This window comes from Triturus cristatus, chromosome 5_2, assembly GCF_964204655.1.
Source record: "Triturus cristatus chromosome 5_2, aTriCri1.1, whole genome shotgun sequence".
NCBI lineage: Eukaryota > Metazoa > Chordata > Amphibia > Caudata > Salamandridae > Triturus > Triturus cristatus.
In genome coordinates this window covers 54,305,684-54,329,357 of record NC_140588.1, presented here as the reverse complement: position 1 = coordinate 54,329,357, position 23,674 = coordinate 54,305,684, and positions in this window count along the sequence as shown.

The following is a 23,674-nucleotide window of genomic DNA, read 5'->3' as shown; positions in this document are numbered from 1 at the left end:
TGAGTGCCTCCTCCACTGGTGCTGGGGGTGGTCATGCCTGTTATGCCTCTCCGTCAAGACACGCTCTGCTGGTGTCGTGTCTGCAGGTCTTCTTCCCTGACGTGGCGCCCTGGGCCCCACCACTGCAGACTACCTCCTTCGTGTGAGACAACTGCTTTCAACTGGCTGGCGCTGCGCGCAGGCGAGACCACTGGCTGCTCCAATTGTTCTCACTGGCTGCTCCCTGTGTTCAGCACGTGGGCTGAGCCTTCCAGGCAGGCGCTGATGAGGTCACCCTTGTCGTTCCCCTCCCTTGCGCACACACTGATGAGGCAGGGGCCGGCCAGGCAGACAGCGATGGGGGCACTCCCACCCCAACTAGACCCAGCGCGGGCTCGCGAGGGCCAATTCTCCCCTCCGGAGCGAGCTTACCGGCAGTGGGCGGGGCCACGATCACTCTCCAGGGCGCCGGAGCGTCTCCGCAGCTTGGCCGGTCCGCGCGAGGGCACGCGCGTCGTCTCGCGGTCTGTCCCGCCTTCGCGGTCCACAGGGAAGCTTCGACCAGCAACCACTCCACAGGGCAGGTGCAAGGGAGTGGCGAGGCGTGAGTTCTCACCGCCTCGTCGCCAATGTAGAGTTCGCTAGGCAGGGGAGGGACGTGCATACACAGAGGGACACAGACACAGGTTTAGATGTATGGGCCAAAGACCACGAGCGGTCTTGCGCCCGTTTATTTATCCCTTCGGGCGTGCCCGCCCTCCGGGTGCGTGGATGCGTAAGTTACGTGTCCGAACGGGCCGGATGGCTTCGTTACCACATCACTGACGGCAATCGTGTAGAGAGAGGAGCGGGGACAGCGAGAACTACAGCTCTCTGAATTCTTCCTGTCGGGGACGTTCTGCGTTATCAGGACGCAACGTCCTACCCCGGATATAGCCGAGGTTTGCGAGAGGGAAGCTGCCGATTATTTAGGATTTTGCCGGTTCACAAGAAGACCAGGCCCTTCGTGTGCAAGTTGCGGTAAGGGTGCTCTGGGCACCATCGTTACCTTGCTCTCCGCATTTCTAGGTTGTTCCCTCCTGCGGATTGTGCGATAAGTCTGCAGTCTCCTCCGTTGGCGAGATTGTGGTTGCGGCAGTCTCATGCGGACGAGAGCGCAGATACATTTCCCTGTGTTCCTGTTTCCCTTCCCTTTTGGAGAGACCTGCTTTTTGCCGCAGTCTCATGCAGGGAAGAAACGAGACAACAAATACTTTGTTATGTCATACAGTGAGCGCACACTCTCGTATTGGTAAGAGTGGGATGCGCATTGTTTTGTTACTTATGCTCTAGGTCTTGATTATTCTTCCTGCGGAGCCCTCCTGATTAACTTGTTATTTTTATGAGAGATATACAGGTCTTGCATATTAGAGACATAAACCTCCGTAGGTTTCTGAGGGCTAGTTGGACATACTTTGCCCAGTAGGTTATTTTACTTCTTTCGCTTCCATGAATAGCGGAGTGCTAAATTATGTCAAGGCTATAATTGACTGATTATCTGGCTTATCAAATTAAACTCCCGTCCTCATGTTTCATGTGTCATACAAATGAAGCCTCATAATAGTGCTATTGTGCAAGAAAGAGATTGTGCTATGGTCTTTCTTTTACATGTTCTTTTGTTTATTGATTATAGGAGAGATTAGTAGGGGGTGTCCAGGAAGACAACTGTCTTTGCAAACCAAGCTTTCCAGCACTTAGATGGGGTAGGTGGGAATGTCTCATACCTCTTATCTTTGGTACATGTGTCATTGCTGTAAATTAGATATCACATTGATTGTTGTTTCTTCATGACAGTATTCGTGTTGTGATTCTGCAAATACCCTCTCATCTCTCCTGAAAAGGCTCCTTCTTTCCTTTACAGGTAGTGTGATACAGTTAGTCCTAATACGTCTATGATTAGTATGGTAGAAACTATAGGTGTTACATATTGAGGGGAAGTATTACTTGCGGTGTTCTTGTTTTGTCTTTCTCAGATCTCCCTCCTTGCAGTTCCTACCCTTTCCTTCCCTCGCTTGACTATCTCACTAGTCCGTGTGCAAATAATTCCGGACTTGGGGCAGTCGAGAGGTGGACCCCATTGAGCATCAGCACAATCCTGAGGATTACATCAGGGAAACCGGACACTAAACTACCGTTGTTCAGCTCATCTCTAAATTAGATGAGCAGCGCCACCATGTGGTTGAATGTTCTAAGTATGGTGTTGACAATTAGGTGCCGAGCACCGGAAACCAATTAAGTGCCGGTGCTGAGCAGAGGCGTAGCTAGAGCTTGTGGCGCCCGGGGCTATCCCTCAGATTGCCGCCCCTGGGAGGGGGTGTTGCTGGGGAAAAAGGACGGCAAGCATTTGAAAGAGGACCGAGAGACACGTAGTATCGCCGCTAATAGTTACCTCGATCATGCAAGTTACATGCACATACATGACATGGTCCAAGGCTACACAGGTGAATACACAAGTGACTGGCAGTACAAAAGAGAACACAGACTGCATGATCTATCTGGGGACTCAGAAAAAACGCATGTGACATCCATCAGAGAGCTGCGTGAACAATTACCTGGTAATCCCCTCAGCACAATGCAAACATGCACATACATGACACTGTTCAGGGATCCATCATCTACAGCTGACATTAAACAACCATTCATCATGGTCCACCCATTAAAGCAGTGCACTTTGTGATCTACATGGTACATGTTCTTTGCAGCAGGCACATTAACCATCTGTGCTACCTTTCCAGGAGTCACCCTTCCACTAGACAAAACTGGGATCTCTCTCTAGGAAGAACATTAATCACCTAAGTTATCATGACATTTTTATTGTTTCTGAAAATTGCTGGAGGCCAGGAAGGAGGCAGCAAGTTTTTTTTTAAACCATAATATACTTGCAAACAATAAGCACCCACCCGAAATAGGTACCCAGTGCGGTCACACCGTTCGCACCGCCCTAACCTGCTCAAGGTCCATGTGACCTCAGTGACAGAGTCACAGTGACTGGACCACTGTTGCTCTAGGGTGTGCTGCTTCGTAGGCCTGTCTGCAAGACTGGAGATGAACTTCAGTATGGATTGTGGTGGACAGGCCTTCAAGGTTAACTCACAATTGACACCACTAGGCTACACCTGCTTGTGCTAAGACATCAAGCCTTCTAAGGTCTAGTGGTGCCTTCTAAGGTCTAGCATGGGAATATGCTCCCTCAGTAAAGTGGTCTGGTGGACTGGTCATGAAGGCTGAACCCAGTTCTCCAGTTCCAAATTCGACAGCTCTGGCCATAGTGCCACATCCTCTCCCCCACTGAATACCATACTGCCCCACTGAGAGAAACTCGCACTGCCTTCAGCTACAACCTAATTGTGCCCGCTATAAACACTTGGATGTGGCTCAATTCAAATTATGCACTTGATAAGAGTAATATGCTGCCTAAAATAAAAAAGTTAAAGCAAACACTCATAGGGAATACAAGATTAAGTAAAGCATGTGAAATGTAAGCAGAAACAACATGGTTACCTTAACGATCTCTCATTTACTATTCAGAAATCAGCGAGTGGTTTTACCTGAAAAGTTAAGGACATGACTACAGGGCCCTGAAGGGAACCGTTTCAAAGTCCATTGCTTATATCCTTACAAAACGTAAGCAGTATGGTTTAAAAAGACCATATCGATAAACACAGAGCCATGGTACACATTTTGTTTTCCAATCCACCCATCAACCTAGGTATTGGAGTCCCTCCAGGAATGGTACACTTTCCCACCTGGGGACAACAATGCTGTTCAAAGAAAGACTAGAAAACAAAAGTAGCGCTTCACTGGCAAACTCTGTAAAGTGAGGCTGATGTATTTGGATGTGAATAAAACCAATCTGGCCAACTGTCTTGCTTTATTTAGGTATGTATTTATTTTTCATATTTAAAACCGATTTCTCTCCATCCCGCTGCACATAGGAATAAAAAAGAGGCAGAAAAATGGCATTTCCCGCAAGAGTGTTTTTCTTTTTTGGATCCATTTCACAGGGAAGCAACTAAATGAAAAAAGGAAAGAGGAGTTGTGAACCGTTTCTTCAAGTCACGGTTTTTAGTAAGTAAGGAGCAAGACAGAAAGAGAGGGAATAATAGGAAGAGAGGGGGGGACAGCTGCCTGCACAAAAAAAGAAGAGGACATTGCCCGAGTCCTATTCCTTCTCTGCCCGCCCCAGAACGTCCACGAAAGCAAGCCGAGCCTTATCTGAATGCCTTTGTCCACCCCCAAAATAGTGCCGCTAGGGGCGGACCGCCCCTACCGCCCCACCCTAGCTACGCCACTGGTGCTGAGCAGCGGAAAGCACCGGCTTAAATTAAGCACTGGCGCTCTTACAAAGAAACATTAGGAGTTAAATATCTGCAAACGCGTAGGTCCATTGACCAGGCTTACACACCCGGGCCTAATGATGGGGGAATTCTATGTTTCAACCCCAAGTCCGGTCTCCCATCCCCACATATGGTGTTATTATATAGACACTCAACTATGTTCAATTATGCTCCTGATTTTGCCGGGTGGGACATGCAATGGAAATATATGCTAGGCATGAGCGGGTATCTAACAGACAGTTTTTTCTTTTTTTCTATTTGTAAGTTAATGTTAACGCCCTCTACGCGGGAACCACGGACAAACTCCAGAAAAGACTCCAACGCATACAAAATGCCTCCGCACGCCTCATCCTCGGAATCCCTCGCCACAGTCACATCACCGCCCACCTGAGAGACCTGCACTGGCTCCCGCTCAACAAGAGGATAACTTTCAAGCTCCTCACCCACGGCCACAAAGCACTCCACAACGCCGGACCAGCATACCTCAACACACGGCTCACCTTCTACACCCCAAACCGCCAGCTTCGCTCCACTGACCTCGCCCTCGCCACCATCCCATGCATCCGCCGAACCACCAGCGGCAGATCATTCTCCCACCTCGCCGCCAAGACATGGAACACTCTCCCCATTCACCTGCGACAGACCCAGAACCTGCTGACCTTCAGGAGACTTCTTAAGACGTGGCTGTTCGATCAGTAGCTGCTTCTCCCCCCTCCCCCCCCCTTAGCGGGTGAGTAGCGCGCTCTTTAAATGTTTTGATTGACTGAATGTTCACAACTGTTGGAAATAATGTATTGGCAGTATGGAATTACAATACCGTTGCATGATCTATATTAGTGTCTTCGTTTGGCACCCCACCAAGTTGTATTTGTAAGCATATGTGTAATACTGAACGTACTACTGTCAAAGCATTACACTTGTAGAAATAGTTGAACATTTTTAAACATTATTAAAAAAAAAGACTTTAAATGATGATTTATTGCTCTCTCTTTATAGTATATATTACTGCATATTAATATTTTATATTATCCTCAAACTGTTATTAAATTAACCATGTATGACTATGTTATATTATCCCCCTTTTCACCCCTCTTCTTTTCCCTCAACTATATCTTTCTCAAAGGTTTAAATGCCTTATCACGCTGTACTTTGTTTACTTCTAATAAACAAACTTTTTAAACTTTTAAAAAATAAAATCATCTGACTCTTCCACCACTTTCATATTCCATCTTTCCATGAATTAAAATGTCGTATAGTTTAAAAATAACACCGGGGATACTATTCCACAAGCCATTTACAATCCGCTGGAAGACTGGAAAAATAACAGTCCTAGTAAAGCAAGATGAGCCAAACGGTGTTATAAGAATTATGACGCCTTTAGACTCCTCGTGCATTTTGACTTGACTGAATGCCAATGCAAAATCTAAGAAGAGGCAAAACAATCTTGAATTGGCTAAGGAAGCAAACGTTTTTGTTATGTTTGGTAAGAGAAATCGGTCTATCGAAACAAACTTAATCAATACTTTTAAGATAACACACAACTGCAAATCTCCTGATGCCTTGTGTGCTACACCAAATCAAATGGACATAAAGAAACAGAATAATGATACAGAGGAAAATTCAAAGAAAGTGAAGTGAATATGCATTAGATATGGCACATTTGGTCACAACTTTGAGTAGAAGTGTAAAGTATGTATAAAAATAAGAGAAGAACTATATTAAATGTTGCAAACCTGGAGGATCAGGTGGGGAGATCTCTAAAGTAATCAAGTTTGAGGAAAATTGTATCTCCTATTTTGGTGAGCATGGAATTTAATGAGTGTTGCTTGAAAGGGAAGGTGTATATATCTAAGGTCGGTGAAAGTGTATTAGGTGACTGCATCAAAGTGAAACGGGCATTATATTAGATCTTGCATCACCTGATCCTAACAACCTCAGTGAGCATTATTGAAAGAATTATGCGATTACTATCCTCTCCAGTCACCAGTGTAACATCCAAAGACATATGACAGCAAATGAGGTAAGGTTCAGCCGATTGTTTATTAAGCCGCCTCGGATCATCTGTCGCATTAAAAACAATTCCTTTGATGTAATGTCTGGCAGGATTCTGCTGCTTGAAGAGCCAAGTAGGATACCACCTAACCACCAGAGGAAGGACTAGTACCAAGAGCTAAAAGTAAACATGGGGTTACTGCTACTGCACTTGTGAAAAGAGTGACTGAAGCAAACTGAAGAGCAAGCACGTATTTGTGTGGAGAAGTATTAACTGGTTTAGGAGAGCAGATGGTATTTTTTTTATCCTTGAGCTTGTGCCATAGTTAGCACCGGTCGATTTTATCAAACACTGACAAATAGTCAATAAAGCACATGAATAGAGGATTTTTGGTAATTTCGACCCATCTAGCATTAGGGAGAGGGCAAGTATATATGTAGTTGGTCCCATGCCCTTGCAAAAGCCTGTCTGATTGATGGGTATAATTGATTTTTCATCTGACCAGGCAATGAGGTCTTCCAGAAGTAGGCCAGCGTAATATTTTGCCTCGATATCGATTAAAGCCACAAGCCTGTAGCTGTTTGCTAAGTTCTTATCCCCCTTCTTGTATACTGGGGATATGATTGTTCCCCTCCATGAGTCCGGGATGGTGTTTCCTCCTGCTATTTGGGCAAACAGCGGTAGCAGTTTGGAAGCCCAGTATTCCGGGTCTTTTTTTAATAAGCTTGGTGAGATCCCATTAGGGCACTCTCCTGCTTGCCTTTAGCTATCCATCCTGGCCTTGATCTGGTGAGTTGTGAACTAAAGATGATTGGTTCCTGGTGAAGCATTTTTTGATTGGAAGGGATTGCCTCAAGTATATGGCGTGTACTCTGCTTCTGATCTGAATTGAAATGATGCAGCAGATGAGAGGCCCAAGCTTCCTCTGTCAGGTGTGAATTGATTCTTGGAGTGTTCGGATTGGCTATGCTGTTTATTGTGCGCCAGAATATTGCGCTTTTGTTTGTTTGTGACTCATGTAATAATCTAGCCCACAGATTTTCGTCTGAATTCCTTTTTGCCTGCCAGATTATTTTTTTTCTTTTCTGCTTTGAGTTGTGCTAACTCCCTTTGTAAACTCAGATCCTGCCCTGTACGCCAAAGCCTGCGTAATGTTTTGTTTATTGCTTTCTTGAGATTGTGAAGATTTTGAGTTTTAGTGATAAGGAAATGTTTGTCTAGATGGTCTAAAGGTCTGTTCATCATTAAGGCTGGAAGAGCGCTTGCTGTATTCTTTGCTCCTAATGTTGAAATGAATTTGTGAGGAAGACCCCGGGAGCCCCCCCACTAACCCCAACCACCCCTTATTAGAGCCCGCATGGGTTCCTTATCGTGACAGCGAGGATGACGACAACGAACATACGGACAGCATGCCGACAATAACAGAGAACTTTTTCCTTGTCCCGCAGCCCGCTAAGAGTAACCCAGAAACAGACCGTCCCAGGAGAGGCGGGACGGAACAATCAGGGACACCTGGAGGAGGTCACGAGTGGCAGAAAAGGCCGGGAACCAGCTCATCTGGGGTGTCAGCTACGAGGAAACAGCCGGAGCAGACGCTGGAGAAACCAAGAGGACACCGGAGGTAGCTGCTGCCCACACACTCTAAGGCACCGAAGAAGAGGATCCAGAGGCTCCTGACGCTTGGACCGAGGACTGGTGGATCCCGGAGGATACGCATGAGCTGCCACAACTCAGGAGAGTTATGGCAGATAGCGGTACGTGACTTGGGCGTAGGGAAAATCACAGAGAGCGAAGGGGATAAGGGGAGAGCCATTCCCTCGGGTGGTTGTTTGTATAACCTACAGTAGCCTCACAACCTGGTATACTTTTCACCTGACTCTCTTTTCCCCCTTTCGAGTCGAGTGAGTTGCCAAACGGGTGTTTTGGGTAACTCCATTAGGATCGGTGATCGATTGATCCACTTTTCTTTCGACTTTCTCCTTCCACTTTACTTTGCCCCCCTCACACTTCAGGTCAGGTTCTTTCACGTGGTATGGTGACGGTGATCATAAGTTAGTAGGACTCATATACTGACCGCTGCTTCCTTTTCCTTTCTTTTGGGAGTGAGCATCGACACTTCGGTAACCGACCTGACTTTCTCAGAAGACCGAGAAACACCTTTATGTCCAGGAGTCATAACCCATAACAGAACCCTTCCGGAGAGCGACATCTTCCCAAAATCTGTGCTGAAACAACAGAACTACTATATTTCTTGTTTTTCCCATCCTGACTTTAGAAACTTTCCCCCCCTTCATTACTGAGCTGTGTTTCATACCATCAATAAACACTACAGTATTGATCCTATACGGCCTCCTCGCTTCTGTTTCCGACTGTCCCTCTGACAGAATTGTTCCCAGTGCATTCTCATTTATGTGAGTCTTATCCCTTTGTTCCCATACTAACTTCGTTGAGGCCAGTAGTTCATCAAGTTGGTTGGTTTTGAATTTGATCCTCTTGAAATTTTCCGTAAATATAGACTCTAGGTCCTCGACAGGTTGGTCTAATGGTGATCCAGTTATTCTTGTGAAGATTTCCTGTGGCAGGTGGTCCCTATGATCTTGGGTCCCTACCAGGAAACCTGTAATCCTACTGAAGAGTGATAAGGATACAAAGTTATAGTCTATTAGCGTGCTGAAGCTTGTGCTACGAAATGTTGCCGCCGTGGGCTGATCGCCTGGAAAATGCCCATTTAGTGCCACAAAGCTTAGGTGTTCCAGATCCTAGATGAAGTTCCAAGTGAGTGCTGTTTGTTGCTTCTTGGTACTTTGCTCCTGACAAGGGATATTCCAGGCGGTATGTTGTTCCTCAAGTAGCTCGTCTCTCGTCTGTGGCCCCATTAAGTTCATGTTGAAGTCACCTGTCAGCAATAAATTTGGAGTTGGTTCTTCCGAGAGGAACCTAATGATTTCTGTCTCCACCATTTTGACTCCTTTAATTTTGTCATGAAGATGTATATAGGTGTTTATAAGTAGTATTTGTTGTGTTGTATTTCCATCCTGTATACTCACTCTAAGTGCTTTAATTCAATTGGTGGAGGATGTAAAGGTATCAACATCTTTAGTCGCTGTTATTGTTTTTATTGATGAATAAATTATTAGACCACCTTTTGGAAGGCCAAATTTGGAGCCTTTCACTGCTGGAGCATGATGGGTTTTGAAACCAGTTAAATGGAAGGGTTCTTCTAACCAGGTTTCTTGTAGCAGGATGAGATTGAAGCCTTGAAAGTAAACCAAAAGATCTTTGTCCGATGTTTTGTTGCATAGCCCGTTTATATTCCAGGAGCAAATTCGTAGGTGCTGATTGCTTGGAGGTGGTTGTTTTATCCTATCCATATTTGCGATTCTCCTTCACTCTGCCCCATGCAGTCCAACCATCTTTCAGCAGAAATAACACATTACTAACATTGGTAGGTTCCCGACAGTGTTTGACTGACTTGCCTCCTCTTTCCATTTTTCATCCTGCCACGTTGCAGTATTTCACTCACAAGAGGGCTTTTGGGAAGTCTACATTTTAGGTCTCGTCTACAGACAGTTTTAGGTGGTATAAACTGATCTGTTGTATCTGATACTTTAACATATACTTATAGTGGGTTATTGGGTCAGTCTATTACATACCATTGGCTTTTTATATTCTTCTTTATCAAGCTGTCAGCCTGAGACATTGTCAATCACATCTAATATTGACCCACAGGAGTCACTGCATTCAAGTGCTTGAGGGACTATTTGCTCTCCCATCCTTCCTCTCTTCCTGCTTACTGATGTTCTCCCACCTCTTCCAAATGCCGACTCTCTCTTCCCACTTGCCTCCTTTGTCTGGTGTTCTCAGACCTGTGCTGCAAGTCTTTCTTTTTTTATGTTGGCTTTTTTTTGTGAGGGTTTGCGAGTTTCCCATTGATACATGGCCATTCTATTAGATTTATATGTGCAGCACCCTGTGCATTCTTCATTCTAAACTTAGTGCTTGAAAACGGCTGTCAACCATCTTTAAACAGTATGTTAATCATAAATAATATGGCCACCTGTGCCTGCACATGCAAGTGCACTGCAGTCATCTTTCAACTTCATAACAAGAATCAATCCAAGATGGCCACCATGTTTGAGAGTGTGTTCACATGCTCAATGGCCATCTTGAAGTGGGTTTGTCATAAAATACATCAGCAGCAATGCAATACCCTCAATGCAGAGGACAATCCTGTTGATGTCCTCCGTGCTGCCTTCGCAGTGCAGAGGAAGTCAACATGTCTTCCTCATAGAGGGGTGCAAAGGAATCACACTGGAATGAACTTGAGGCTTCCCCCATGTGCGCACCTGTGGGAGCTGATGCAGAATTGCTTCCATGTCTGTAATCTCCCCTCCCCCACCCATCAGTGACATCAGTACACAGCGCAATGCACAGATGCCACAGATCGCACCAGGCAGCACACATCGGTGATTGGAGCACCCAGCGCATCCCGTGGGATAATAGCTGCCACCCGCCATCTCGAGGTTTGAGGAAGCCATCACTGGAAAGCGGAGACTCTCCCCTTCCCAGAAATGCATTTTTTAAACAGGTCCCTGCTTGCGGTTTGCAGGTGGACCTGTAATCCAGGACTAATATTTATGGATTTTTCTTTCACTGGCGGGGCCCATTGGCATCAAAGGAGGCAGAAGGAATGATCAGCCCAAGAGAAGGGAAAATTCAGTAATTTCTTTTTTTTCACTTCTACTGTCCAAGGCCTTTCTTGTACCTCGGGCACACAAATAGAACAATATCTGATAGCTGAAGTGAACTGACACATTTCCCTGTTCTGTGGTGGGCAGATGCAAAAATAAACGGCTGAATAAATGAAATTATAGTGTCTGAAGTAAGTTCAGCTAATGTTGCATGATGTATGCCATACTGGTTGAAATAACATGTAAATGCACAATAACTGATCGATGGCTGAAAGTGATCCGCCATTTCCCCAATGATATATGCTGTGCTGGGCGGAAGAAAAATATGAATGACACAGTAACTGATCAGTGGGTGACCCATTGCCCCATGTTGTAGTGGGCTGGAGCAGATGGGCATGTGATGTGGTGCACATAGCTATACACACTAACAGAGGTAACCCCCTAATGAGTTAATTTGAGGTCAGGGAACAGGGGGAAAAAACATAAACTATACTGAAAAGTATCCCTCTAGACCTATCTTGCTTTACTTAAAGTGGGTACAGATGGTAATAGATATCACAACAATATTTTCATTTTTACAGCTTTTTATTATTTGTATTTATTTTTTCTTTATAATTTATACTTATTCACAATAATTCCTCATACTGTGCAATTCATCTCCATTTAAATAAATAGTTATTTCTTTATATACAATACAGAGTGTCAACAAATATTTTTTTGGTTATCAAACCATGTGAGTGTCACCAATGATTCGTAACAAATGAGAATATCCCCACACCAATCACACCTCTAAGGAATCTACATACATATCACATTCATACAACAACTTGCATACAGCACCCCAAGTGGAGAAGAACAGCAATGGTAAAGCGTGTCCAAGGCAGGGCAAGCCGTTGAGTCTTCTGACAGGTAGCTAAACAATGGGGTGTCTCATACTATCCGGTCGACGCACGTTTCGGTGGCCTGATATTCTTCGATTGCCACCTTCATCAGGACCTGTTGCTACATGAGTTAATCACGGGCAAAGGTGGGGACCTGTACAATCTGCAATTCAATAAAAGTAATGTCACTAGACATAATTTGGAGTAACATTAAATACCATCTATCAATCCCACAGGAGAATATACAATTTATCTCCAACACATCATTATAAAACCCTTTACCACTGTCGGGTTAGCAATAGCGCTACTGAATTCATTGCTCTCTAAGAAGTATCAGATGTATACTGGGATAAAAGCAGCAAAAATAAGTAAAAGTAAAAAAAAAAAAAAATTTTTTCAAGAAGAAAGTGAGCCAGAGTGTGTGAAAAGTTAAATGGAGTATGTGATCTTAACAGCCTTATCTCCATTTGCCCCATTATTCGTTCTAATATGCTTATTTTCAAGTTACTTTTCGTGGATTTAAAATGAAAAAGTATAACTCTACCTTGTACCAGTCGAGTTGGCTCACTGGTAATGATGTAGAGATGTGTAGTTTTCTGGATATCACAGGAAAAACGCCTTACTGGCTGTTACTGTGAAGAATAATGGTAATTAGCTAGTCTCTTTTTAGTGGGTCTCTCATTGCTAGGCCACATAGTGATCTATTATATCTCTCCCCAACATACCTCATAATAATCTGAGTCACTCTCCCACTATGGAGTGAGGCCATATGGACGCCACGTACTCAATTTCTGATGTCTTGTAGTTTAGGAAGGTTTTTTTCAACCAGGATGCCAAAATCCTCGGGGAACCTGTATTGAATTATGAAGACTAGGGATTATTATCTCTAAGATATCTCAAAAAAAAGGAAAGTAGAGTGGATTGTGCTTTATATCACAAAAGACTTTTTTGATATTCTTCAAATGAGACCTACTTATTTAAGACTGTTCACAGTTTCATCTGTTCCGATATCCTCGATTATTTTTCCTTATTTATCTTGATGGATATGGCTGTCTTCGTTGAAGGTCAGCATTAGTATTTCAGTGCTTTAGCCAGCGCTAATAAGGAAATCCAAGTGAAAGAAAGGGTAAAAATCAGCTATATTTATTGCCATTGTCCCCATAGCCAATATGCACGCATAAGTTTCTCGATTATGATGTACTCTCATTTGCTTTGTTTTTATAGATTTGGTACCCGACATTTTAGGCTATATATCTTAGTAACGGTGTTTTATCTATGTCGGGGCGCAGTGCTCGTAAGATTTAAAATCGGTTCGTTTCCTACTTCCCCGAGATCATCTCCGAGACATAATTCCCTTATGTTATCATTGCGGCTTATACTGCACCAAGAAACTAATTCGCCATTTGCTACGCAATTAGTACTCAAATACAAACTATCCATTCCTTAAAATACCGTTGAAAACGCAGTACGGACGTGTTTATCTGAGGATTGCTCACCTTTCAGTCGCTAGTATATAATTTTCCCCCGGGAGTCCTGGCGTAGTCCTGCTCCTTACAAGTCCTAAGCAACACTGTTGCTTTTTATATACTTTCTGCCCGAGACTCATTATCCGGTAATTGGTTAATTAGAGACACTTGTGGTTCGCTGACAGCCGGCTGCACGTGACTTACTGATGCCTTCCCTTTTCATAGCGTTTGTCTGTTCGCATGTCCTACATCTTGGAATGGTTTACGATCATAGGTGCCCTAATACAGCTATACCGGATCTCATCCAATTAATAACCATATTCAACTATAGAGCCTGTAACTCGGAATTTTATCCAATGTTATGTCTAGGCCTATTGTTAGTTATTGTCATTTACGACACCCTCCAAAGCCAACGTTATGATATTTTCGTCAAAAAGCATAAGCGCCATGTTGGTATGGATCAGTTGTCGCAATCCTTGTTACATATAGGTTTGACTTGTTTGTTTACCTCGAAGCTAGGTCAACACTTTGGATGGGGTATATATTAGACATATGTTATTAGTCGTGAGTTAATTGGTTTAGCGTAGTTTCAAATATCTGTGCTAAATAATATTCATAGTGGGGGTTGTTAACTATAGTATCTCCATATTAGGATTGCCTAGTCAAAATCTTCTATTGCTATTTATTTGGCTACCCCCTAGGCGAACGTAATATTATTTTAATCAAAAAAACGTAAGCGCCGTGTTGATATGGGTCAGTCCATACGGTCTGTATCTCATACAGTTGAACTATTGGTTTGTTTAGGTCCATAGCACAGGTTATACGAATTGTGGTTTTACCAATACACCCAAGACTAATTGAAATACAGTGTAGGCTACATGAGTACTACAACTGTATATCAGTGAAGTGGCAGAAAAAGTAGACAGATCTGCATGAGTCAACCTGTGGGGGGTGTAACAGTTAGATGCCACCCCACATGTTCGTGTTAATATATGCTCGTGGAGAATATCTACAGCCTTAGCTGTACACGGAAGTGTATATCCAGGACATGTTAGGCTTTGCCTATATATCTGGCCATAACTTATTTTCACTCCAAGATGGAAGTATTGAGATTAGTTATCCATAACAACTAGATGCCACCCCACATGTACGTGTTAATATATGCCCGTGGAGAATATCTACAGGCTTAGCTGAACACGGGAGTGTATACCTAGGACATGTTAGGCTTAGCCTTCATATCTGGCCATATCTTATTCTCACTCCAAAATGGAAGTATTGAGATTAGTTATCTATGATATCATGGTGCCACTGGCTCGCATCTGATTTTAAGCATATGACTCAACAAGCCACTTCACTGATATACAGTTGTAGTACTCATGTAGCCTACACTGTATTTCAATTAGTCTTGGGTGTATTGGTAAAACCACAATTCGTATAACCTGTGCTATGGACCTAAACAAACCAATAGTTCAACTGTATGAGATACAGACCGTATGGACTGACCCATATCAACACGGCGCTTACGTTTTTTTGATTAAAATAATATTACGTTCGCCTAGGGGGTAGCCAAATAAATAGCAATAGAAGATTTTGACTAGGCAATCCTAATATGGAGATACTATAGTTAACAACCCCCACTATGAATATTATTTAGCACAGATATTTGAAACTACGCTAAACCAATTAACTCACGACTAATAACATATGTCTAATATATACCCCATCCAAAGTGTTGACCTAGCTTCGAGGTAAACAAACAAGTCAAACCTATATGTAACAAGGATTGCGACAACTGATCCATACCAACATGGCGCTTATGCTTTTTGACGAAAATATCATAACGTTGGCTTTGGAGGGTGTCGTAAATGACAATAACTAACAATAGGCCTAGACATAACATTGGATAAAATTCCGAGTTACAGGCTCTATAGTTGAATATGGTTATTAATTGGATGAGATCTGGTATAGCTGTATTAGGGCACCTATGATCGTAAACCATTCCAAGATGGAGGACATGCGAACAGACAAACGCTATGAAAAGGGAAGGCATCAGTAAGTCACGTGCAGCCGGCTGTCAGCGAACCACAAGTGTCTCTAATTAACCAATTACCGGATAATGAGTCTCGGGCAGAAAGTATATAAAAAGCAACAGTGTTGCTTAGGACTTGTAAGGAGCAGGACTACGCCAGGACTCCCGGGGGAAAATTATATACTAGCGACTGAAAGGTGAGCAATCCTCAGATAAACACGTCCGTACTGCGTTTTCAACGGTATTTTAAGGAATGGATAGTTTGTATTTGAGTACTAATTGCGTAGCAAATGGCGAATTAGTTTCTTGGTGCAATATAAGCCGCAATGATAACATAAGGGAATTATGTCTCGGAGATGATCTCGGGGAAGTAGGAAACGAACCGATTTTAAATCTTACGAGCACTGCGCCCCGACATAGATAAAACACCGTTACTAAGATATATAGCCTAAAATGTCGGGTACCAAATCTATAAAAACAAAGCAAATGAGAGTACATCATAATCGAGAAACTTATGCGTGCATATTGGCTATGGGGACAATGGCAATAAATATAGCTGATTTTTACCCTTTCTTTCACTTGGATTTCCTTATTAGCGCTGGCTAAAGCACTGAAATACTAATGCTGACCTTCAACGAAGACAGCCATATCCATCAAGATAAATAAGGAAAAATAATCGAGGATATCGGAACAGATGAAACTGTGAACAGTCTTAAATAAGTAGGTCTCATTTGAAGAATATCAAAAAAGTCTTTTGTGATATAAAGCACAATCCACTCTACTTTCCTTTTTTTTTAGATATCTTAGAGATAATAATCCCTAGTCTTCATAATTCAATACAGGTTCCCCGAGGATTTTGGCATCCTGGTTGAAAAAAACCTTCCTAAACTACAAGACATCAGAAATTGAGTACGTGGCGTCCATATGGCCTCACTCCATAGTGGGAGAGTGACTCAGATTATTATGAGGTATGTTGGGGAGAGATATAATAGATCACTATGTGGCCTAGCAATGAGAGACCCACTAAAAAGAGACTAGCTAATTACCATTATTCTTCACAGTAACAGCCAGTAAGGCGTTTTTCCTGTGATATCCAGAAAACTACACATCTCTACATCATTACCAGTGAGCCAACTCGACTGGTACAAGGTAGAGTTATACTTTTTCATTTTAAATCCACGAAAAGTAACTTGAAAATAAGCATATTAGAACGAATAATGGGGCAAATGGAGATAAGGCTGTTAAGATCACATACTCCATTTAACTTTTCACACACTCTGGCTCACTTTCTTCTTGAAAAAATTTTTTTTTTTTTTACTTTTACTTATTTTTTCTGCTTTTATCCCAGTATACATCTGATACTTCTTAGAGAGCAATGAATTCAGTAGCGCTATTGCTAACCCGACAGTGGTAAAGGGTTTTATAATGATGTGTTGGAGATAAATTGTATATTCTCCTGTGGGATTGATAGATGGTATTTAATGTTACTCCAAATTATGTCTAGTGACATTACTTTTATTGAATTGCAGATTGTACAGGTCCCCACCTTTGCCCGTGATTAACTCATGTAGCAACAGGTCCTGATGAAGGTGGCAATCGAAGAATATCAGGCCACCGAAACGTGCGTCGACCGGATAGTATGAGACACCCCATTGTTTAGCTACCTGTCAGAAGACTCAACGGCTTGCCCTGCCTTGGACAAGCTTTACCATTGCTGTTCTTCTCCACTTGGGGTGCTGTATGCAAGTTGTTGTATGAATGTGATATGTATGTAGATTCCTTAGAGGTGTGATTGGTGTGGGGATATTCTTATTTGTTACGAATCATTGGTGACACTCACATGGTTTGATAACCAAAAAAATATTTGTTGACACTCTGTATTGTATATAAAGAAATAACTATTTATTTAAATGGAGATGAATTGCACAGTATGAGGAATTATTGTGAATAAGTATAAATTATAAAGAAAAAATAAATAAAAATAATAAAAAGCTGTAAAAATGAAAATATTGTTGTGATATCTATTACCATCTGTACCCACTTTAAGTAAAGCAAGATAGGTCTAGAGGGATACTTTTCAGTATAGTGCACATAGCTATATTCATTGTGAGCCACCCACATTCTGCTCTTCCTTAAGAGCATGTCTCGCAAAAAAGTTTCACTTGACATCAGGGGCGAATTTGGCACAATATGCTCTTGCCTTATTATGTGTGTTACAACTTAAACTAAATTATTTCATTCTTTTCCTCTTATCGTTTTTGGAAAGCTGGTTTTGCAGCGTTGATCTTTGTAGGTGAAGTTCTTTGCAGCTTTGACTCAGATAAGTGCGTTTTCCCTTTTGAGACTGTTCTTGTGATCACACTTTTCTACACTCTCACAGCATTGCATTCCACTCTCCCTTCATAGCACACTCACATGATTCATTTCTATGAGCTCCTCTGGTAACATACTAGGTCAGAACATTTTAGATAGAAAACAGAGATGGTATCTTGTATGACTGCTTCCAAGACTCTAATGGAAAGGACTTGTTGCCAACAGATTCGCCAAACGAAATGGTTTCAAACACTGCCCGCGGGATCCTTCAGAAAGGCGAGAGATTGTTGGGCAAATGCTGAAAGGTAATGAAGGAAAATACCAGGATCATTATGACTGGGACAGTCATTTCCTACCGGTGTCCTTGGAACGGTTGCCAGAGAACCAGGCTAACTTTTTCAGCTTTAAAAGAATTGCTTGGAATCGACACAGAAAAAGAATAATTGGTAGGCATTTGATGAGATTTGACTCCTTCCTTATTTTCGTTAATCAGGTACAAGCAGCGAGTCACCTGGGGACGGGCCTTTATCTCTGCCCCAAAGACCTGCTGATAATTCAAACATTCTGTTGAGTCTGACACTTGCAACCTTCATAGATAAAGGGAACCCTGTCCTCAAGTGAGACATAACACGAACTTTTATTATTACTAGTAACATAATTATAAATAATAAAAGAAGGACAGTCTGTATTGAAGTGTTGCCCGCAACTGAGTGAACTGCTTCACCTCAGTCACCCATGATCCTTCTGTCATTGAGTGAGCTGTGGCAGTTGCCTTATGCAGGCCTCTTTTCCAAACGAGTAAACAGTGCCATTTGAACATTTGTGCCTATTTGCAAGCGATTGAAATGTGCCACCCTGAAGTCACCTGTATCCTTTTTTGCAACTGAGTGACGTGAAATGCGACATCTGAGCTGATCATGTCTCTTTTCCCTTTGAGTGCGAGACAGGAGGCTTTTGGGTAAATCAGATGTACACTGTTCTTGACCCTTCTTCAGTTCGTTCCACCTATTCAGACTTTGAAACACGTGATTAGGCCTCACTGAGTCAGTGCGCATGCTGTGGCGTAACGAAACTTGAAAGGGCCCCCCTGCAAAGTACATGCAGGGGGCCCCCACACTCCTGATCAAGTCGGAAGCTCTCAGGCCACGGACCTGCCAGTGCTGGAGGGCCCCCCGCGGAGCTCGGGGTCCTCCTACACCGTGGAGGCTGCAGGGGCCTTTGTTATGCTACTGCTTTTCACCATTGTCATATTATAGATGTGGGTGCAGCAGAAAAAGGAAACTGGTAGCCACATTGAATATGTGCCACAAATGAAAAGGCTCACTCCAAATTTACACCCCCTGACATCCTATGAAAGGGAAACGGTGGTCCCAGGAACTCCTCAGGCATTTTACTAGAGTCAGAGATGGAATCAGGCAGTCTGGTCTGCAAAAGAAGAGTTTAGTTTGTACCTGCACTGAGAGGGCACTTTTTAGGCTTTACTTAGAAAGGACATGCATTGTCTCTGAGCGACATATTGGTTCACACAGTAGGCTTACAGCGCCCCATCCCCATAGCTTACCATTTGTTAGCCTCAGCATCGCTCTCATTTCCTTTGTACATGTGTGTCACATCATGCAGGCATTATGTCTTCTTCTTGTGTTTGGCCCTCCCCTGGAGCACAGTCCAAGTAGTTGTGTCCATCCACTACTTACGTTTATGGGGCTACTTTTTTATTTGTGCTCAGGCACTCTGTATGAGTGCTTGTGTTTTCAGTCCGTCTCCTATATCACCATCCATGTAGCTTTTATTCCCTGCCATCAGTTCCCCTTCCATGTTGCTTCTTTTCCCTCCTACCCCCTACCAAGTACTTTACTCCACTGCACTCTATGCCACTTTGCTCTTCTCCACACCATTCTACTCTACGCCACTGAACTTGACGTCCCATGCCACTCTACTCTGCCACTTCACTTTATGCCACTGTACTCTACATCACTATACTCTACGCTATGCCCTCTATGCCACAGCACTCTACTCTTCAATGCTCTATGCCACTGCACTCTACACCACTGCACTTTATACCACTGCATTCTGAGACTCTACTCTGCACCACTTTACTTTATTCTACTGCACTCTACGCCACTCTTCTCTGCACCACTCTACTCTATGCCACTGAAATCTACGCCGCTACACTCTAAACAACTGCACTCTATGCCACTGCAGTCTACTGAGTGCCACTGCACTCTACACCACTGCTCTGTTCACCACTCTATTCTATGCCTCTGACCTCCATGTCAGTCTACTGTACTCTTCACCACTCCATACCACTGCACTCTACACCACTGCACTCTACTCTGCACTACTCCACTCTACGACACTCTAGTCTACCCACTCCACTGTGTGCCACTCTACTGAATGCCACTCTACTCCTGTCCACTCCATTCCACTTTACTCTATGGCACTCCACTCTACACCACTCCACTCTATGCCACTGCACTCTATGCCACTCCACTCTATGCCACTCCACCACTCTACTCCATTTCACTCTACGCCACTCCAAGCCACTCTATGCCACTCCAAGCCAATCTATTCCACTCCAATTTATGCCAATCCACTCTATGCCACTCTGCATCTCGCTATGCCACTCCACTCCACTCTACTCTACTCCACTTTATACTGCTGTAGAAGATGGCTAAAACACTAGCTCTTGCATAGGCGAAACCTATTGGCTTTGCCAACGTTTGTTTTTGTTATTTGGTGAATTTTCCTGGTCTACACCAGACACACCGGAAGACCGCCTGGTGCTCACTGGGTCCATTAGCCATTTTATATGTCATGGCCCCTGTCCTCGCACGTAGGGTGGCAGGTACATTAATTTCAGCTGTCTACATTTCTAGAGATGGCCTTTTGTCTCCGGGTGTAACAAAATGCTGTACTTTGTATTTTGAGTTGGATTTTTTACCAATTAGAAAATGGAATTATCCAGATCCCACATTTTCCCTGGGGCCTTTCATCTGGATGCTTATGGAAAACTGTTCCCCGGTACTATTCACACCGAAACCTCCATTCTGCTGGTCTCTATGCTACTGAAATCTTACAATTAAAAATGATTCAGCTTTGAGAGAAAATATTAGGTTACGCAGTTCCATTCTGTGGAAGGATTTGCAATATAAACTTCATTTGATTGAGTTGGTGGATATTTATATTCAGAAGCTGGAAATCTTTCAGTACCTGTGCCAACAGTGGAGCCTGTCCTTATTTCAGAGGGATGCAGCACTATAGAAATATTGAATCAGGTACATTTTCTATGGTTTCCAGTATAAGTGAGGGTCTGCTCTGAATGAACCTACCATCAACCACTTGTCTGTTAAACATAGTAGAGGTTTCTAATCGATGGCTAGATGGACTGGCCTGATACTGGCCTATTCAGTGCATTCCTGCACTCATACGCTTTACTGGGAAGTCCTATTATGAATACTCACAGCCCTATGCAGTGAGCATATTAAAATGCTAGCATCTTTCCTTCTTGGCCCCTAGTAAAAGAAAGGACTATGGGTAGTTGACTGAAGAGGGGGTGGAGGGAGGAAGCAATACCCAGCATACGTGTGGTGTATATTTAAACTAATAAGAGCTTACGGTTTAGTGAGGCTAATTGTTGATTGATTATTTCATGCTACAGAAAACTGCATTACTTAACAGAACAGTGTGTTTTCCATTTACACTGCCTCTTGATGGTACAGTTGTGTCTGATGTATACAAAAATGATGAGTGGAATGCTTGAATTAATCTCAGCCGATGGTAATTACTTGAGGCCGAATCCCAGGACCATTTTCATCCTTATTAGAAATCATTTTAGCTAGTTCTAGTAGCACATTTTTCACTGGACCATTGTCTGAGCATACCTGTCCTACATATGGCATCACATGGAAGCATACAAAAACACTGATAAATAGAATGGTTGAATTAATCTCTGCCACTGCTAATTGCTTGGGATTGTATCTCAGTCCATCGTCCATAATTTTTTTGTACACCATGCCACCTCAGTTTGGACCCAGCCATATGCGAATCAGTCTTGACCCTACTCCAGTGGTAACAGTCCAGCCTGAACTGCCAGGCTTGGTCCTCCCTGAACTGGAATACAAGCAGGACTGGTTTTGCCCATATTGGGGTTGTCTCTGGTGCCAGAGTGTTGTTTGATAATTGTGGATTTTCCTACGGATTCTGAACTTTCTCTGATTTACCTTCCTTCAATGTGATATAAAAGCTGAATATGTCATTCGATATCACCAGAGATACAGACCAGTCACTGGACAGCAGATGGATTCGATATAGTGAATTATCTGATGATTGGGAAATACTTCTATCCAATCATGGTCAATCTCTGCAATTAACTTTTGTGGACAAAGATGACACCCTAGGATTACTCCAAGAGCAGCTATATACCCATTCCTGGACTCAGAGTGGAGCTAAAGTGGTTCCAACTATTTGTGGGTGGTGCTTCTGCCTGATTGGTGTCAAGCACCCACCTTTCTGAACAAACCACTATCCAACGTCTGCTGAAAGTAAACAATGGCAAGTTTGACAGATTCCTGTAACTTCCTATATCTGGGGGCCCATAAGTCTACCGTCAGCAAGCTGCAGGTGGTTCAGAACTGTGCCGCAAGGCTCCTACACAATGCTCCTAGAAATGTATCAGCCAAACCGGCGCTGATGAAACTGCATTGGCTACCCATTACAGAACGAATAAAATTCAAATTACTGTGTATAGCACATAAATCTCTGTGGGGCACTGGTCCCAAAATACTAAAAAACCTGATATCGTTCTACTGTCCCTCTCGGACATTGAGATCTTCAAATAAACTCCAAGCTAAAGTCCCCAAGATTTGGAGAACCAGAATGGCGGCCGCCTGTTCTCTTTCAACGCATCCACTCTATGGAACTCGCTTCCCACCAAAATACGGGAAGTGACTAATCACCTCGAATTTAGTAAGAAACTGAAAACTTGGTTCTTTCAGCACTTGTAGTAAGATTGGATAACATCAGTGGTGACTCCGAGCACTGGGATGCTTACGGGTAGCCATGCGCTATATCAAGAAATAAATAATAATAATAAATAATAATACTCGCCTTTGTGAGATGGACAACAGCCATGAAGTTTCAACTTACATTTATATCACAGCTCTACACATCCTGAGAAAGCCATGTCTGAAGGATCAATAAAGAGGAAAAATATCTGTGCTGGTACAGATTACCCTATGCAATCCATATGTCTACAGCACTTCCCTATGTTCGAATAGGAGGGTGGAGATTCATCTATCAATGGACCACCTCATTCACATAGTGTTCAACACTTGTCTCAATGCAATCAACGAGCATTGAGCCTTAAAAAGGGCAGTTCCATCAAGGAAACGGCACCTCCTTCTCCAAGGGAGGGCTTGGTCCTGCAGCAGATTGTTGATGCTTGTTCAACAGACTTTCGGGGCTGGGTACACACAATAAAGCATCTAGAACAGCGATTACAAAGGATCTAATGTCATACAAATACCTTAAAATTAAAATTGGAGTTTTAGCAAAACCAGACGGTTTTTGTTCCTAGCAATGTTTCTTGACTCTATTTTACTTATTTTTTTTTGCTTGTCGGATGCGTTCCCTGCTTGTGTTTGTTGTAATCTACTCCCACCAAGGCCTGGATCCCCTCAAGGCCTTATTATGTGGGAGGGCTCCGACCAGAGTGTATGGTGTTCTGAATCTAGTGTTCATGACCTTGCCCATCCTCAAGTTGCCTCTCATGAAAAACCTCTCTGTCCAGCATAGCGCCACCGTTCTACTTTAAGGCACATGCCTTATTTGAAACACCTCATTATTCCATTCACCCAGCATCTTTCCGTTATATCACATCCTCTCTTCCAAGCAGAGACCTATCTTACATCACCTCTTTTTTAAGTGCCACTCGTCTTTAATCCGAAT